Source organism: Megascapheus bottae, chromosome 24, assembly GCF_031878675.1.
Source record: "Megascapheus bottae isolate mThoBot1 chromosome 24, mThoBot2.hap1, whole genome shotgun sequence".
In the NCBI taxonomy this organism is placed as follows: domain Eukaryota; kingdom Metazoa; phylum Chordata; class Mammalia; order Rodentia; family Geomyidae; genus Megascapheus; species Megascapheus bottae.
In genome coordinates this window covers 18,130,390-18,145,037 of record NC_143532.1, presented here as the reverse complement: position 1 = coordinate 18,145,037, position 14,648 = coordinate 18,130,390, and the positions used below count along the sequence as shown (strand labels likewise).

The following is a 14,648-nucleotide window of genomic DNA, read 5'->3' as shown; positions in this document are numbered from 1 at the left end:
ATCAAAATAAGTCTAAGATTCCACCTCACTCCAGTTAGAATGACCAGGATCAAGAAAACTAATAACAACAGATACTGGAGGGGATGTGGCCAGGAGGAATCACTACTACACTGTTGGTGGGAGTGCAAACTCATTCAACCACTATGGAAAGCAGTATGGCAGTTCCTCAAAAGATTAAACATAGAACTCCCCTATGACCCAGCAATTCCACTACTTGGCATTTACCCAACCATCCAGAAAGAAGGACATACTAAATCCACTAGCACAACGATGTTCATTGCAACACTATTTACCATAGCAAAGATATGGAACCAACCCAGATGCCCCTCACTTGATGAGTGGATCAACAAGATGTGGTATTTGTATACAATGGAATTCTATGCTGCTGTCAGAAAGAATGACATTGCCCCATTTGTTAGGAAATGGAAAGACTTAGAAAAAATCATACTAAGTGAAGTAAGCCAGAACTTAGGCTCAATGGTTTCCCTCGTTTGTCATAATCAGTAGAAACCTTGGGCTCTCCTGGCAGAGATTTGCAATAGAGCAAAACCTTGATACAAAAGGCCATATAGTAGGACGCTAAATGAAAGGATCTGTAGGGTATAGAAACATAAGCCATACAATGAATGATTGTTGTTCTTAAGGTACTATGTTATCTCTCATCTCTTTTGCTGTCCTTTGGTTATCTCATATTGTTACAGTATCTCACTTTGTTACCTGATATATCGGATATATTTGTATTTGGTTATTTGAAATTGGATAGGAAACGGGGAAAAACAAGATGAGGGTTGGGCGTGGGAGGGAGGGAAAAGGGGACCAAGACATGTGTATCAATGTATGGGAATTAATACACCATCTCTCTGGCAAATATCATGTAACCCTTCTATTAATTACAATAAATATATGAAAAAAAAGAAGTAATGTACCCACTACCTGACCAAGGTAACTGTAACCCCTCTATACATCACCTTGCCAATAAAATAAAAAGAGAAATATGTTTAGCTCACCACATTAACTGAAATGAGATTTTTGAAATAGTACATTTTACTAGTGGATGTGTGGTCTTACCTCTGGGCTGGCCTCAAAGCATTATCCCCTTAATCTTTGCCTCCAAAATTTACAAGCTTGCGTCATTATACCTGGCTTTCTTCGCGCTGATCCTTATACTGAAAAAAATGTTATTACAAATATGATAAACAGACTACAGTTACATAAAAAAAATCAGGTAAAGAGTACATTTCTTTTTGTGCAGTGTTACACCTTCCCTTGCTCTCTCCTAGGTTTTCTCTGCCATCCCCAGCTTCAAGTTTTATATAATTCATTTTCCACATAGTGTCTACTGAGTATCACTACTGTGCTTGTTCATCCTTTTCTCTACCATTTCTACCCTTCCCTTTACCTTCCCAAAGACAAATGAACCAAGAAAGAAGATAGAAAAAAGAAAGCAGAAACAGCAATGAAGAAAAAGACCTCTGTTTCCACTTCTTGGATTTCATCTTGAAATATTTCATATGATTAGAGAGATATTTGTGAGTGTGTGTGTGTGTGTGTGTGTGTGTGTGTGCACGTGCCAGTACTGGGGTTTGAATTCAAGGCCTGGGTGCTGTTTCTGAGCTCCCTTTGCACAAGGCTAGTGCTCTACCACTTGAGCCACAGCTCCACTTCAGGTGTTTTGTTTCTGGGTTCTTTTTTTTTGGTAGTTTAATAGAGGTAAGAGTCTCATGGAGTTCCCTGCCTGGGCTTTCTTTGAACTATGATCCTCATATCTCAATCTCCTGACTAGCTAAGGCTATAGGCATGAACCACTAGCACCCTGGTTCACTCTGATTCTTCAGTTACATTTTCCATTTCTAGTATACTCTGCAAGCAATTTTGTGACAAATGTCTTTTTATTTGTGTGCAGGAGTTGAGCCCAGGGTCTTGCATATGAGGTAAGGCTATATTCCCAGCCTGAAATACCTTTATTTTATGTTCTTTTAAAAATAATTTTATCTTGGCTGGGAATTTGGCCTAGTGTTTAAAGTGCTTGCCTAGCATGCGCGAAGACCCGGGTTCGATTCCTTGGTATCACATACATACAAAAAAGATGGAAGTGGTGCTGAGGCTCAAGTGGTAGAGCTCTAGCCTTGAGAAAGTCCAAGGACAGTGCTCAGGCCCTGAGCTCAAGCCCAGGACTGGTAAAAAAAAATTTTTATCAATTATCTTCTTGTTTAAATTTCCTTTATTTGATTTGATATTGTATATTCTTTAAAAATCTGATGCCCTTGGTCTTTTATTAGCTGGGGGAAATTCTCAGTCCTTTACTCTGACTCTCAGTTCTTATATAACCTGTTATGGAAAGTCCTAGAACTCAGAATCAGAATTTGTGTTAAAAAATGATCACGTTTCTTACCAGTTTCAGATTGTCTTTCATATACTCTGTTGCTTATTGTCAGTGTTTTCTTTTTCTTTTTTTCATATATTTTTTAATGTAATTAATAGAAGGGTTACATTATATTTACCAGAATGAAGTCATATTACTTCACAAACATTGATAGCCTTTCTCATATCTTGGTCCCCATTTTCTTTTTCTTTTTTTAAAAATATTTTTACTGTAATTAATAAAAGGGTTACATGATATTTGCCAGATAGAAGGTGCATTACTTCTCACATATTGATACCCTTTCTCATGTTTTTGTCCCCATTTCCCTCCCTCCAATCATCTCGTTTTCCCTCCTTCTCTCAGCATCTTCTTAATTCTGCTTTATTTGGAGATATAGTATTGTTGTATGTTTTGGGGTCGCTTTGGTTCATTATCTTTCCTTGTTAGCTTCTTGAGAGTGCAGGGATTACAAGTACATGTGCTATACCTGACCTAGTTCTGTCGTTTAGTTAATGGATTGTGCCTACATGTCCTTTTCCCGCCATTTAGAAGTCTCATTCGATGTGTGCCTTTTTGTTCTCTTTTTGTTCATTTGAGTGATGAGCTCTGATTGTGTCCTTAATTCCCCCCTCTCTTTCTCTCTTTTTTTTTTCTTTCTCTTTCTCTCTCGCCTTTCTCTCTCTTTCTCTGTCTCTGTCTTTCTCTTTTTGTGCTCCTACTGGAGCTTGAACTCAGTGTCTGGGTACTGTTTCTGTGCTCAAGGCTAGAGCTCTACTACTTAAGTTACAGCACCACATCTGACAGTTTGGTGATTAACTGGGGATAGAATCTCACAGGTATTTTTCCCCACTGAGCTGTCTTCAATGTCTAGATCTCAGACTCTTGGGAAACTAGGATTACAGGTATGAGCCATTGGTGCCCAGCTACCTAATTTGGTTTTTATAATGAATACTTTTAGTTTTTTAAATGTAATCTGCCTAATTGTTATTTCTGGACCATTGTTCAGAAACTCTTGTGTTAGTCTTATTTTATTGTTTTAATCCTATTTCTTGGAATTTTATTTACAGTTGCTTCCTAGATTATTGTTGTGTGCTTCCAGAAATTATTTAAGTTTTCTATTTTTTTACAGAAAGTCTGAGATCATTGTCAACTTAAATCATTTAAAGGTTTGGACTGACTTTCGGTCTGAATGATATTGCTTCCCTCAGTCTTTGTTTCCCTCCTGTACTTTTGGAGGGTGTCCTGTCCAGCATTCTTGGTGGGGTGATATTTGTCTCCTAGTTTACAGTTACATAGAATGTTAAACACCATGGGGAGTCGGCACTGTAGGGAGATGTAAGCTTCACCCTCCATGCCATGTGGGTTTGGGGAATACCTCTTGAGTCCTTGGTGTGGTGATTAAAGCCTCTGCTCACCCTTATGGATTTTTGGTTTTGTTTTTGGACTTCAGGGGCTTCCCTTTTATGGCCCAAACAGTTTGAGAAATATATTATTCAGTACTTTTAGCTATTGTGCAGTAGGGTTATTGTGTAGCATATGTCATATTTCCCAAAGTAAAAGTCCTAGTTGATCAACTCTGAATCTCCAAGAGCCAAAGGAGTAGAGAGGAAAGTGAATAACTAAGTCAGGCAGTTTTCCAGTGGGTGTGGAGTGTGCGGGTGGCATCTGAGGCTCTCTGTGCAATTCTTGTCCTGGTCAAGTTCGCCGCCCAGTGCTGGGAAATGCTCAGTTAATAATAATAACCCAAAGCATGTACAACTGGAGATATATCCTGAAGAAATTAAAGCTAATTATGCAAACACAGTATTTTCTGTCATTTACACAATTATCCATAATAATCCTCTAATTTCAATTTTTAGAACCCATTTCACATTTCCTTTGCTAATTTTAGTAACATAGAGTACTCCCTTCTTGGAAATTGATCTTTCAAGAGGGAAAATGACCCTGGATTTTTGCCCTCTGGCTATCCTTAGCACTCAGACAAGATGTGTTTTTCCTTTTTCTTCATATTTTATTGTTTTTGTGTACTTGATACATAGAGGGGTTACAGTTACATGAACCAGGTACCATCAGTATAATTCTTTTTGAACCATTTTTCCCTTCTGTCTCTGTCTCTCTCTCTGTCTCTCTCTCTGTCTCTCTCTCTGTCTCTCTCTCTGTCTCTCTCTCTCTGTCTCTCTCTGTCTCTCTCTCTCTTTCTCTCTCCCCCTTCTCTCTCTCTCTCTCTCTCTCTCTCTCTCTCTCTCTCTCTCTCTCTCTCTCTCTCTCTCTCTCTCAATATTTCCCTTCTATCCCCAGTTGTTTTCTACATAGTGTCTGGTGAATATCATTGTTGTATGTGTTCATTATTGTTCCACCTTTTATGAGCCCTTGCTTTCCCTCCCAAACACAAAGTAACAAATACAAAAAGAGAAACATAGGTAACTAAAGAATGTCAAGGTTTTTTTTCTTTCTTTTTTATTTTTGGCAGTCCTAGGGCATGAACTCAGGGTCTGAGCACTGTCCTTGGGCTTTCTCAAGGCTAGAGCTCTACCACTTGAGCCACACCACTTCTGGCTTTTTTTTGTGTATGTGGTACTGAGGAATCGAACTCAGGTCTTCATGCATGCTAGGCAAGCACTCTACCACTAGGCCATGCTCCCAGTCCCTCTTGTTTCCTTTTCTTGGAGTTCATTTCATAGAATATTATTTACATGACCATCTGACTCTAGCTCTTGAGCCTTTGCCCAGTACTCCTATGCTTAACCTCTTTTGGCCTCTATGTTAATTACTAGAGTCCTATAATGTTTATCATATATCTATTTTATTTGTCAAACAAGATTTAAGAATGCATTGCTTTTATGTCTAAAACAACAATTGTAGTGATATTCCATAAATTCTCCACTCTAGTTCGAAGAATTGTCATGTAGTAACCATTTTTTTGGTGCTAGCACTGGTTCTCGCACTCAGGATGCTCTTCCTTAGCTTTTCCTTCTCAAGGCAAGTCCTCTACTATTCGAACTACATCTTCACTTCCAGATTCTTGCTAGTTAAGTGGAGCTATTGTCTCACAGACCTTTCTGCCCAGACAGGCTTCAAATGATGATCCTGCAGATCTCAGTTTCCTGAGTACCTAGGAGAACTGGATTGAGCCATTGGCCTGGGACTACAAACTTTGTAAAGATACTGGAGAGGCTGAAAAACATACTTTTCTTTGTTGATTTGCTTTGAATTAGTTTTCAAAACAACTGCAGAAAACGTAACATTAACAGTTTCCAAATTTAATCAGTGTGTGTAAACTACTGATTTTTTTTGGCACCCCTCTCCTCCATCTTATTAATTTATACTATGGGAGTAAGCAATTTTCAAATTTTATTTTGAGATGATAAACCATAATGGATTTAAACATGTGAAGATACATATTTAATGAACTTTAATGCCTTTATGGTCTCAGTGTTCAAATGTAGAGCCTTAAATAATCCTGCCTAGAAATGCTGATATGCTCACTTGTGCATTCCCCACAGAGCTATGAACATGCTCCTGTGTTCCTGGCCCCTCTGCTCCATTTTACTGGGTAATTCTACCTCAGTATATTTTGCTTCATACTTGCATTCCATCAGCCAATGAGTTTAGTGTGCTATTGTGTGTTAAAGAGTCCAAAAGATGGAAGCAAGTCTCACTTTTGTTACCAACAATGTAGGCCAGGCTATAATTTTTTGGAAAAATACTTGGGAAACTCTGCGGTTATAATAACTATATAATTATAATTATAAAATAATAATAATTATTATTGACATTGTTTCTATTTTTATTATTACTGATGTTGAAAGCCTCCTTCTCACTACCAAAATCAGCTTTCAATTGGGCACAAGTTATATAATCTAGTCACATTTCATATTTGTAGAATGTAAGCAACTTTGAATAATTGGCTAATATTTATCAAGAAATGAGTAGTATAAAGCTATGCCATTTATTTTCACCTTATCTACTTTAATACACAGTGTTTTGGTGTATTTTTGTTAACTCTTCTTCATGCAGGAGCAAACTGAGTCTTAGATGCCAATTCCTAATTGCCATTTATTCAGTGAATGTTGAAATGTTGAAATTTATATTGCATCTCTGGTTTTTCTTAAGTAGCTACGACCCTGGCTTTCATGTAATGGTTAGGAAGAAAAGAATGCATGCAATACAGACTCATCATGGAGATGTAGTTGAGCTTTTAATATTGGAAATGAGTGGAACTTTGAGCAAATATCCAGGAAATGTTTGCCCCTTTTATTAGTTTCATTTTAAGGATTATTGCTCTCGAACTATAAAATTTAAAATAAAAATTTAGAAATTCTTCCTAGTGCTTGTCCAGATAGAGCTGAACATTTTACTGATAGTGAAATTGTGGGCCAGAAAAAGAAATTATCTCTTTTAAATGAAGGCTATGTTTCTCTCTTTTATGTTCTGTGTGGTTGTTTTATCTACAGCAGAAGAGAAATGGCAGTAATGGTAGGCATTTGGCTGAGCCGAGTGAGTCTTAATGTACTTCTGTAATATGTAAAGTGAATAGAAACTACCTTTACAATGTTTTGACCTATTTTATAATACTTGTTCAATAAATTATCAATTTAAGTGATACATAGCAGCACATATTTTAATGACATATAAAGCTTTCCATTTTCCTTGCAGCACAGGCTTCCAGTTTTTGCTTTTGGTGACCAGAATGGTTACTCTTGACTCTGCCTTTCTGTGGAGGATAGTGATGATAAATAGGACCTGATATAATGGTCATTATTGCTATCAAGTTCTTATAAAGTCTCTGGCACCATACTGAATTCATTCAAAATTATTTTCTCAAGTTATTCCATAAGCTAACTTTCCATAGTTGATACTATTCTTTTTCAGCCAATCTCACAGATGAGGAAATGAAAGCTTAGAAAAAATTAGATAATTTGTCCAAGAGAGTAAGAAGCAAAACTGAAAATGATAGGCCCTCCCTTTCCAAGTAGAACATTTCTTTATTTATCTTGGTGTCTTGATTATTTACATAATAGCACTTGTCACAATATGCAATTATCAACTTTTTTTCTCCTTTGTCTTCTACCAAAATGTGAGCTTCCAGGCAGTATCATCTAGTTCTGCTTCCCTGCCTCCACCATCTCCTTGCATTCCAAGCATGAATCTCAGTGCCTGCTACTCAAAAGGCTCTGTGAACACGAATGCTATTTGCTGACGAATGAATAAATACATAATTCCAAGTCACATCTGGGGCCACTATGCATGTGACAGAAATTTTCTACTGCACAAACATCCCATCTTAACGGAGAAATCCAGGATTTAATGTACCTAATGATTTAGTATGCTAAAATTAGAAATGAGGTAATTTCATAAGAATTTTATGTTACAATTTAGTATCACAAGTTATTGAGACTGAAGAACACGGTTGAAACGTAATTTAATTACTGCCATCATATATTTGAAGAAATCGTAATGAGGGGGCAACCAGCTGTTTCCCATCTGTAGCACATATAGAACAGGATGAAAACGGCTTATATCAAAAGCACAAAAATTAGGCCAGTCTTGGAAAGGGCTGGAAGAGATGAAGGTAAGTTTTTGAGCTGTTACAAAAGAAGTCACTGCTCCCTGTATTCTTCCTTTTGTTCTCTCCTCAGGCTGGTATGTTATGAGCTCAACTGGCTGACTCCGACCTTTCTAATTGCCAATAGCCTTGGTTGCCCTATAAATTATCAAAGGCCAAACTACCAGGAACATAGTTCTCCAGTATGTGGCACCACTGTGTAATTAATTCCATCAGTTCTGCACCACCCCATGAGATGAGAGATCATTGGTCCTGTAAGTAGCAGAATTTATGGTTTGTTGACAATGTAAAGGATTTGCCAGAATATCACTTAAATTATACAGTGGTAAATGGTATTTAAATGGTATGTACAATTTATTGCATTTCTACTTCTTATGTTTGATATTACTATCACACATATATAGTCTTCCAAAATGATAAAGTAGACAATTCATTGAATCAAATACACAAACATTTTGGCATTTTGACTACTTTGTTTGTATTAGGTTTCCATAAAGCTAGGCTAGGATACAAAATAAATTTCTACATAATACCTATATATTATAGTTTACAATCATTTTAAGGTTTTAATCCAGTCAATACATTTGAATGCCCACTATATTTCAGGCTAGTTGACCACTAATGAAGGCATAGTACAGACAGAGCTTAAAAGGGAGCAGTTATTGTTGGCTCTGGTTATTCACACGGGCTAAGCACCAGAAAAACACTGCGCACATGCAATCTATTTCCAAGTCTTTGGGTAGATGAACAAATATGTCTGGTGCTGGTGTCTCACACCTGTAATTGTAGCTACCCCAAAGGCTGAGAACTGAGGATTACAGTTCAAAACCAGCCTGAGCATGGAAGTCCATGAGATTTTTATCTCCAATTAGCTACCAGAAAACTGGAAGTGGCCTTGTGGCTCAAAGTTTTAGAGTACTAGCCTTGAGCTGAAGAGCTCAGGGACAATGCCCAGGCTCAGAGTTCAAGCCCCACTACTGACAATAAAAGAAAAAAAAATATGTCAATTGCACATTCTAAAGGGTACACACTCTATTCTTGAGGAATAATGTTTAAGAATATAACTTTGAAGCAAGTTTAAATACTGAATCTTGAATTTCTTTTCTGTACGACTGGAAAAGTTACCTAACCTCTTTCTATACAATGTCCTCTACCTCGTTATCAGGGTTAGAGATGATAATAATACCTAGATTATTGTTATATTATCTATATTATTAAATCTACTGTATGCTGTTGTGAACGTTAAGTAGGATGTGTGTGTGTGTGTGTGTGTGTGTGTGTGTGTGTGTGCATGCGTGCATGCGTGCATGCGTGCATATACACACAATTACAAAGGAGGTTATCAAAATAGGCCAAGTAAGTTCTACCTGCCTCCTGTTTTTATGTGATTCAGGGACTAAGAATAGCTTTCACCTATTTAAAAACTGAAATAAATACATGTAGTATTTTGAGATTCATTAAAATTTGTATAGAATTCAGTGTCCATTTATGCAGTACCTATAAATAAAAATCATACTCATTTTCTTATACGCTGTCTTTGGTTCTTTTACTGACTAGTTGAACAAAGACTAAGCTGCAAAGAGTAAAATACTCATTACTACCTTACAGAAAAGCAGTTCTGAACTTTGGCTTATCATATTGACTAACCTATAATAAATGCTAGAAATTGTTATTTATTATAATATTAAGTATTTTCTCAAGTTAGAATATTACCTTGGCTTGGACATTTTCATGAAGACTCTGTTTTAGAATTTTATTGTACTGAATTAAAGAGTATTGGTGAGTTTGTAAAGTGCTGGCCTATATCTGATTCAGATGTCTGCTTCCTTATAAATTTCACTTGGAACAAATCTCAGGCTGAACATAGTCGCTTATGTATGTAATTTACTTAGGAAGAAGATATTGGAAAGATCCTAGTTTGATACAGATACCAGCCTGGGCCAAATGACCATGAGATTCTTACTTCAACCAATAAAAGCTGGATATAGGAACATGTCCTTTAATCCTAGGTACACGGAGAGTATAAAAAGGAGGATTGTGGTCCAGACCAATGAGACCCATACTCAGAAGGTAAATGCAAAGCAAAAAAGTAACTATGAAAGAATGATGGCCAAAAGGGCTGTGAACATGGTTCAAGTGATGGAATGCTGCATGGCAGACGAAAGCCCTAAGTTCAATCCCCAGCATTGCCAAAAACAGTTTTTTTTTAAAAAGTGAATATGAATGAAACTTAAACGTCTTGTCTAGTCAGGTAGATCTTCAAAGTTCTGTGAGCCCAAATCTAAACACTCTAAATGGAATGATTGTCCTATCTTTATGACAGTTGTAGAATAATAGCTAAAGGTTGTGGCTGCAGTCTGTTACTGTGACTTTACTCTCCCAGTCTTACCCCAACACGAGAAGTGAATTATTGTTGTGAATGCCTTAGCACAGGGAACAAAAGAGAGTCAGAATTACACCCCTAAGGCAAACCCACCTCTGCTGGTATCTAACTCAAGCCAGGGGATGGATGGCCGCACAATAAGCATTTCCTGTTACCTCTCTGCAAAAGCTCTTCTCACTGTCTGCCTAATTGGAGTCTCATTTTGGTTCCATGATTGTTCATGGACATATATTTGACATACCATTTATTTCCATCCCTTCCGTGAAGAATTTCTCTAGTGAGGTGACTCATTCTTTCTACTATTACTTATTCATGTGTGGACTTCTTATATAAATTGCTTTACTTACTGCTTTTTGGGCTCTCAATTCCATAGCTCTCTTTTTGAAAATCAATAACACCTATCTTCTGAGGGAAGCTCTCAGTAAAGCAAGCTGCGATGTCTTTTGTTGTACTCCTTGGCATTAATTATTCATGGTTATTTATTGAATAATTCAGCGTGTTATATGATAATTTTTAAATTCTCTACCTTGTTACTGAAAAGTGAGGACTTTTTGGACTATCATTTGATTCATACCAAATGAAGCCATTATCAGCTAGAGCATACACTATGTAAGAAGGTGACATTCAGTTTTCAGGTCTTCATTAAATAAAATAAAGATGACTCCAGTATATTCCATGGCCCTCAAGGAGAGCAGTATATTTTTTCCTACTCTTGGTATAATCTGGATAAGGGGAAATTACCAGGACAATGTTCAAGCAAGATTTGGAGAGAAAAAAGGGCCACTTTTGTATGATAAAATGCCAATGATGTAAAAAATTCAACCATCCTCTCTAGTCTATTAAATGATAGTCTTTTCCTACAAAACGTTGTCTTCTCTAACTCCTTTATTTCTTCTGTATTTTTTACTTTGATTTGTTTCCTTTTGTTTTGTTATTTTTCCCATGTTTTCACTCACTTGGTTTTAGATGATTCCTTTAGTCTTTGATCTTATACTTAATTCTATATTAAGTATCCTGAATGTTATGAATTTTTCAGAAATTCATAATCTCGTTATTTTGACAGATTATAAACCAATAGTAATTCACATTGCTGTTTACTGATTTTTCAAATTTAAAAAAGCAGTGAGATATTTCTGATACTCATTAAATTTTTTCCCCAGGATTTCCAGATTTCCTAAATTAAATAACTCTCATTCTAGCCTAGCTTTCGGGAGTTTTCATTTGCACTATAATACCTCTTTTTATAATTTTAAATTAGCATAACTGCATTTGAACCACAGTAGTCTATTTCAGTATTCTATTACATTGCATGTTGATTCTTATTGAGATGGGGCTGGGAATGAGTACCTGAGTTAAAGGAGTTTATAAGCATCACAAATAAAAGACTCTGAAGGGTCAATCAAATGCTCCTATCAATCAATCAAAACTTTTTATTCAAACAGAAGCTAAATTCTACAGCATGTGTGCACATTGTCAATAGAAGCCAGTTTTCCAATTGCACTAATCTATTTTAATGGGAGAATTAAAAACTTTGTAAGTTCATTTTGATATGTCAGATAAAGAAGGTTTTAATTGATTATGTTCATTTGTCTAGCAACTCTGCTTTTGAGAAAGATAAGGGTACTATATTCATTGTGTTATAAATAATAAAACATAGATTATGGCAAATACCTGAATATCTGAGAAGCAATTAGCAATAGGGGGTATATTTGATTAAAGTCCATTATATACAAATATGGCAATGTCACAAGGAAATTCCTTTAAATCTATATAAAATAAAAATTCACAAGGAAAGAAATAATACTTCATTCAAAACCAATATTAGAAAGTAGTGAAAACATTATTATAGATGAGTAAATGGTGCTTAGAAAATTCTATCAAGTTATTAAAAAATAACAAGTTATAAAAATGGATTGGGAGGGACAGGTGAGAAACCTGAAAGGGTAACATTGATCAGGACACACTGCCTTCATTAAACTGCCTTCTTGAATGGCAACTCCCTTGTACAAATAGGTAAAGGTAATTTTTTTTTTAAAGAAAGGCAGCTTGCTTAGTATGGTGGAAATGAAAGAGAAATAAAAAAGTTTCAATTAATGTGTGCTAATAACCTATGTTATATATGAGTATGTGCATCCCAATACACATGTATGTTTTTATATTTACTGGTGTCTGTATATATTCTTTTCCTTCCTTCCTTCCTTTCTTCCCTTCCTTCCTTCTTCCCTCCCTCACTCCCCCTCCTCTCTCTGTCTCTGGCTCCATCCCTGTCTTGCTTGTGCTCTGTCTCTGTCTCTGTCTCTCCCTCTCTCCCTCCCTCCCTCCCTCCCTCCCTCCCTCCCTCCCTCCCTCCCTCTCTCTCTCTCCCTCCCTCTCTCTTTCCCTCCCTCCCTCCCTCCCTCCCTCCCTCTCTCTCTCTCTCTCTGTCTCTCTCTCTCTCTCTCTGTCTCTCTCTGTCTCTCTCTCTCTCTCTCTCTCCCCCTCCCTCCCTCTCTCTCCAATCTCTCTCTCTCTCCAATCTCTCTCTCTCTCCAATCTCTCTCTCTCTCCAATTTCTCTCTCTCTGTTCCTTCTTTTTTGGTGATTAATTGTAGATAAGAATTGCAGGAACTTTCCTGCCCAGCCTGGCTTCCTGGCTTTGAACCCAGATCCTCAGATGTCAGATTCTTTAGTAGCTAGGTTTATAAGTGTGAGCCACCAGCATTTGGCTAGACTGGTAAGAAGCTAGTATCTTAACTATAGTGAACTATGATCAGATGAGTTCACTGCATATATTGACCCAATCAAACTGTCATTAAGGACATTATACTTAATAAAAGAAAATTAAATCACTTGCCAAATGCAAAATCTGATGAATAGTATAAATACCTTAGGTGAGATTTCAGTCTGTGACAATGTTCCTCAACTGAGACTGATTTTTTCTCTGGTGGTATTTAACACCTTAGATATTTTCATTGCCACCAAAATGGAAGGAGGGGATAGTGAAGCTACCAGCTACAATATACAGAGTTTATTTTCTCTACAAAGTCAATAGATCCCTGTTGAGAAACCCTGTTCTAGAATGACGGGAACAGAAAGTGGACTGAAGTTTGAGAACCACTGTAGTGGCCTTTCAGTTGAGGATGATGTGTAATGAAATGTGCAGTTTCATGATCCCGTTTACTTTATATCTCAATAAAGGTTTGTAAAAGTTGATACAGTATATAAATCACAAAATAGCAGATGCCAATATAAAACACATGGCATCGAACCTCTACTCAACTTTCTAACCTTTTATTCATAGATAGAATTATCCAAGTTTCCTAGGCTTAATCTGGCCCCTGATGTGTAGTTAACTGCAACTACAACATGGAGATGGTGGCAGCTTCCCTTACAATTGTCGTGAGAATTAAATGAGAATGTTCAATAAACATGAAGTGTCCTGCCCAGCCTCTGACTAAATGGCAGCTGTTCATCAGAGGAGATCACATTATGTTCCAAGTGATTGAAGTGACAGAGCTTCTGTGGCCCCGTAAATTGCAGAATTATTATATCTTATATGAAGACAGAAAAAGAAATGATTACCTCTTTTGATGGAAAGCTATGTTATGAATTACTTTTTTAAACCTTCAGATAAATGAGTTAAATGTGAAAAGCCCTGGAATGCTAAGTGTTTTCTTTCTTTTTAATACAAGATTTGTTACTGGCAAGGAATGGGAAAGCATAATGAGAGCAGTCCAAAAAATTACTATGCAAACTTGCTGATGTGCTGTGTGCTACAGTAGTGACAGATCATAAAAGTACTGAGAATGGTAGAAGTATAGGGTACTGAAAATATAACAATTACTGTCCCGGGGTCTTGACTGATGCAGTGTTTTCAGGATCTAAACTGCTAAGTTTCGCATCAGTGTCCCTGGCATGTGGAATACAGAAGGTGACTTAACTCCAGATAAGGCAAGACTTGTTGGGAGTAGCCCTCACAATCCAGTCCAGGCTGGTATCATGCACTTCTTATGAATGCTGCTGGTTTCAGTGTGGTGACAGTGAGCCAGGGCCTATCTAGCTCTCAGATGCATTTTCTCTTCTGTGTAATGAATATGTTTATGCCACCTGCTTCCACAAATGCCCTTGATTATGTTGATTAAAAGAACAATTCATGAAACCCTTTGTTCAGCTTTTGGATCTATATTAATCATCATTATTTTACTACCAACTTCTAAAAGCTTCTTGTTGTTGCAATAATGTGTGCTATTTTGTGTTTTAGCTTTGTTTAAAGTAAGGGCAATTAAAATATGTTTTCTGTTAGTCTTAACATTATAAGGCAATGCCTCCTAATTAATATATAACATATAATATTAAAA

At 36.8% G+C, this 14,648-nt stretch overlaps 1 long non-coding RNA gene across 1 annotated transcript in view; it reads left to right on the top strand.

Annotated features, from left to right (window-relative positions):
* Positions 1–14,648, top strand: part of LOC150047049 (uncharacterized) — a 158,790-nt gene that overhangs the window by 34,864 nt on the left and 109,278 nt on the right. Inside the window, exon 4 of the long non-coding RNA XR_016539495.1 lies at positions 8,002–8,182. This is a non-coding gene — a long non-coding RNA (uncharacterized LOC150047049). The remainder of the gene's footprint in view (positions 1–8,001; positions 8,183–14,648) is intronic.